This window comes from Mus pahari, chromosome 11, assembly GCF_900095145.1.
Source record: "Mus pahari chromosome 11, PAHARI_EIJ_v1.1, whole genome shotgun sequence".
NCBI classification, from domain to species: domain Eukaryota; kingdom Metazoa; phylum Chordata; class Mammalia; order Rodentia; family Muridae; genus Mus; species Mus pahari.
This window is the reverse complement of record NC_034600.1, coordinates 25,382,335-25,387,121: the sequence shown is the minus strand read 5'-3', so window position 1 is coordinate 25,387,121 and position 4,787 is coordinate 25,382,335. Positions and strand designations below refer to the sequence as shown.

Sequence of the window (4,787 nt, the reverse complement as noted above, 5' to 3'; positions counted from 1 at the left end):
TCTAGCTGTCCTGGAACTCTCTTTGTAGACCAGGCTGGCCTCAAACTCAGAAATCCGCCTGCCTCTGCCTCCCAAGTGCTGGGATTAAAGGCGTGAACCACCACTGCCCGGCTCGTATTTTTTATATAAAGAAATTTATCTTTTACAAAAAGGAAAATACAACAAGATAGTCAGACTGAATGAGAAATCAAGGGATTCTCTCCCACCCCTTCACCCCTATCTAATTTCTCCACCTGCTTCCATGCTCCAATTCCAAGGTGGCAGACATGTGTGGCCATGCTCTGTTATTACATGGTTGTTAGTGTTTTGAACTCAGATCCCCTTGCTCCCACAGCCTATAATCACTCACTGACACACCTTCCCAACTCCTCATCAAAGCAACTTTTGAAAAAAAAAGCATCCCTATTCCTCTTAAGAATCTCTGACTCAGAGACTGGGGAGTGCTCAACCTGAGCGGGACATACGCATCTGAGCCTGTGTGAGCTGGGCAGTGGATAACATCAAGGAATGCTTCCGGGGCACAAACGAGGCAGTTGCAGGTATGGATTCACAGTGACTGTGTCAGCGTGCACAGAACAGACAAGCTCGATCCTGACAAATCCTAGCATAAGTGCTTTATTAGTTACTTTCCTATCGCTGTGATAAGACACCCGGGGTGACCAAGGCAACTTATAGAAGAGTTTATTTGGAGCTTACAGCTCCCAAGGGTGAGAGTCCATGGCCTTCATGGTAAGGGCACAGCAGCAGGGAGGCAGGAATGGCTCTGGAGCAGTAGCTGAGAGCTCACATCTTGATCTACAAGCATGAGGCAGAAAGAATCCCAGAACATCCTAGGAATGGTATGGGCTTTTGAAACCTCAAAGCCTACCCCAGAGACGCATGTCCCTCAACAAGGCCACTCCTCTAAGAGTCCCATCAGCTGGAGACCAAGCATTAAAATATATGAACCTATGGCAGTCATTCACATACAAACCACCGCAGGGGGATGGTGGCTATGAAACCCCACCCTTAGCTGAGGCTCTGTTGGCATTTGGTAGCTGATGGGAGAGGACATGTTAGTATTCTTTAATGACAAGGACCCTAGTAGGCTGACCACACACAAGGGTAGCCATGATTACTAAGATTGGTTGGGCTGGGTGGGAGGAAAAGAAGAAGAAGGAGGAGGAGGAGGAGGAGAAAACTCAATGTTGGTTGGGAAGGTGAGGGAGGGTGGAGTGGTTGTGGGAGAGACTTGGAGAAGGGAGGTGGGTATGTTCAAAATACATTGTATCAAATTCTCCAAGAATATATAAAAATATTATTAAAAAAGAATCTCTAAGAATAATTGTAAAATAATCTTAGAATTAGTGAAAGCTACAGACACTAATGCATTAGAAAAGAGATAATTTATAACCTACAAAATATGTTTAAAAATTTTTTTTTGATCTTGGTCCTGGTTTTCTATAAAGATTAATTAAGTACATATATTGTGGTTAAACCAACTCTTTCATAGATAAAATAGACGCATATCTCAGGCTTCACATAGTCTACTCGACAGAAATTGCTCTCCTAAGATAACAATGCTTACTACTCAGGAATCTCTGCTTTATGGTATTTTGGCTCCACTCATCTGTTTTGTTTGTTTATTATTTGAAAACTCATGCAATATTGATGTGCTTGTACTTTCAAACAACTTGAAGATGGAAGTGTATTTCTACTGCAGAATAACTAAAAATAAAGTGTTGCCCAGGAGAGGGAGGGAACAGTATGTGGCATTTGAATAGACAATCAGAAACTGGTTTTGGTGATGTTGGGTTTCTGGATTTTGGACCCTGAAGAACTGACTTTCTGGACAGCTAACCCTGCAGAGAATCCACTTAGCCAAGACTTGACAGCTGACCTGGGTGGTGGTAGAACATGCTTTTCATCCCAGTGGCCAGGTGGATCTCTGTGAGTTTGAAGCCAGCCTGGTCTACACAGTGAGTTCCAGGGCAGCCACAGATACACAGAGAAACCTTGTCCCCCCCCCCCCAAAAAAAAACCCAACCAACCAGATAATAACAACAAACAAATGGCATCAAAACACTCAACAGCTGTAGCACACACTGTGGTGTACCCTGTGCCTCAGGAAAGCAGTGTGTGCATTTGTGGGAACTGGAATTTGTCCTTCAGTTTAGAGTCAGGGATATGGTTGTCTTTGACAACTCTTATGTTTGTAAAAATGAGTTTACTCTTATTTTATGTGTATGAGTGTTTTGCCTGCGCATATGTCTGTGCACCATGTAAGTGCTTTAGTGTTCACCGAGGCCAGATTCCCTAAAACTGGAGTTATGGATAGTTGTGTGGAAACCGAACCCAGGGCTCCTCCAAGTGGAGCATATACTCTGAACTGCTGGGCCATGTCTCCTGCCCTTTGTGAACTTTTAAAGCCATGTTATTAACAATATATGGCTACTGCTTGAACACTGTGTGTCTGGCTGAGTTATCAGACCTTGTTTAGCAGTCTGAATTGCATTATTCTTCCTGAAATGAGTCTGCTACAGAGTGAAGCAGGGAATCTTTCTACGGAGTCAAAAAGAATTGTTTCTGAGAGATGCCTTTTATCCAGTTATTGCCCCACAGGGAATCAGGAGACTGCACCATGCCAGAGGGAATGTGTAGATCTAATTTCCTCCCAATGCACGCTGAGAGACAGGCTGCTGTGAAACTCCCCTGGATTGCTGTAGCCTACTGGGAGCTGGATGTTTGAAGTCCTCAGTGGGATTCCTGGTGATGAGGGTGGCAAAAATCTTTTCTGAAAAGAGTGGTAGAACCTTTGTCAGTTCCTAGAGAAAGAAACAAAGAAGGCTTGGGCTGGGAGACAGAGGACTCTGTCCTTTAGTTTCTCTTCTGCTCTGCACAGGGTTGTAGAAGACAAAATGACCGTGGTCACCCCCAGCATACTAAAGGCTAGAAAGGAAAATGGGTGTTAGAAAATTCTCAGTGCACAACGGGAGCTGATAGGCTGTACAGCAAATATGTAAATTTCCACTTAATAGTTTTTATTTTATAGGTTTTACTACTCTTTAATACTTTCCATGCAGGAGGCTGAGGAGATGGCTCAATGGCTCAAACGCTTGCTTCAGAAGCACGAAGACTGCCTCAGAAGTCAGGAGAGGGGATCTGTAGACTAGAGCATGATCCCTGGCAAAAACCTCAGAGTGCCACATGTGTTCCTACACGTGAAAACATGTGCTCACATGCATACCACATGTACTCACATGCATACCACAGGCACTCACATGCATACCACACGCACTCACATGCACACCACACACACTCACATGCATACCACATCCACTCACATGCATACCACATGCAGTCACATGCACACCATAGGCACTCACATGCATAGCACATGTACTCACATGCATTCACATGTACACCACATACACTCACATGTGCTCACATGCACACCACATGCACTCACATGCATAGCACATGCTCTCACATGCACCACATCACCCACATGCACACCACATGAACTCACATTCACACCACATGCACTCACATGCATATATAAAAATGGAAGAAGAAAGAAATAATTTTCAAGTAGTAAAGCAAATGCTATCTGCGTTGAGGGGAAGGGAGGACAGGGCATCTGCTCACTGCTGAAACAGAGTGGGTTAGGAAGGGTGGTCATAGAGTTGAGGGCCACCTTATCTGAATGGAGAGCATCTATCCAGAGGCCAGTAGCTCTCCACTCAGGTCAGGTGTCCCTCAACCCTGTGACACAAAGTTGAGCACAAAAGCTGAAGTAAACAATTACTTCATAATAGTCTAGGAGATGAAACTGGAGAAGGGGTGTCTTAGTTTGAGTTTTATTGCTGTGAAGGCACCATGACCAAGGCAAGTAGTATAAAAGTAAATATTTAACTGGGGCTGGATTACAATTTCAAAGGTATAGATTCCTTCTGTTTCCTAGGAAAATTCCACAGCATTTCCTGAAATCTTTTAATATATATTTTAGTATGCCAGGATTCTTATTATACTATTTAATAGTCCTAATCAAACACTGAGGGGTTATTGGGTTTCTACAATAGCACTGTAGGAAGCTTGAGTTGACTGGCAGAGGGTTAGACCTCTTCAAAGGCATTAAAAATATAAATGGAGCTAGTCTCTTTGCTTCCACTCATCGAAGACACCAGCCGACCCACCAGCTTTCCGACCAACCTCGAGCCTTCATCGACACAAAGCCAGATGGCGTGCAGCGCGGCCTGATGGGCGAGATCATCAAGGGATTCGAGCAGAAGGTGGCCATGACGTTCCTTCGGGCTTCTGAAGAATACCTAAAGCAGCATCACATTGACCTGAAAGACTGTCCTTTCTTTCCGGGACGCTGAAGTACGTGAACTCAGGCCCAGTGGTGGCCATGGTCTTAGAGGGGCTCAATGTGGTAAAAACAGGCCGAGAGATGCTGGGAGAGACCAACCCAGAGGATTCTAAACCAGGCACCATTCGTGGGGATTTCTGCATTCACATTGGCAGTGATCCAGTGGAGAGTGCTGAGAGAGATCGGTCTAAGGTTTAAGCCCGAAGAATTGATTGACTACAAGACTTGTGCCCATGACTGGGCGAACGAGTAGATGTGGAGAAACCAGAGTCCTTTTCAGCACTAAAATGGACAGAGTTCTTCGTCCCACTGACTGGATGGATCATCTTTTCTTTCTTTTTCTTCTTCTTCTTCTTCTTCTTCTTCTTCTTCTTCTTCTTCTTCTTCTTCTTCTTCTTCTTCTTCTTCTTCTTCTTCTTCTTCTTCTTCTTCTTCT

The 4,787-nt window shown here is 44.4% G+C and overlaps 1 pseudogene; it reads left to right on the top strand.

The window, feature by feature from the left end:
* The first annotated feature begins 1,110 nt into the window (after nucleotides 1–1,110).
* On the top strand, nucleotides 1,111–4,604 carry LOC110329287 (annotated as a pseudogene).
* Nucleotides 4,605–4,787: the final 183 nt, after the last annotated feature.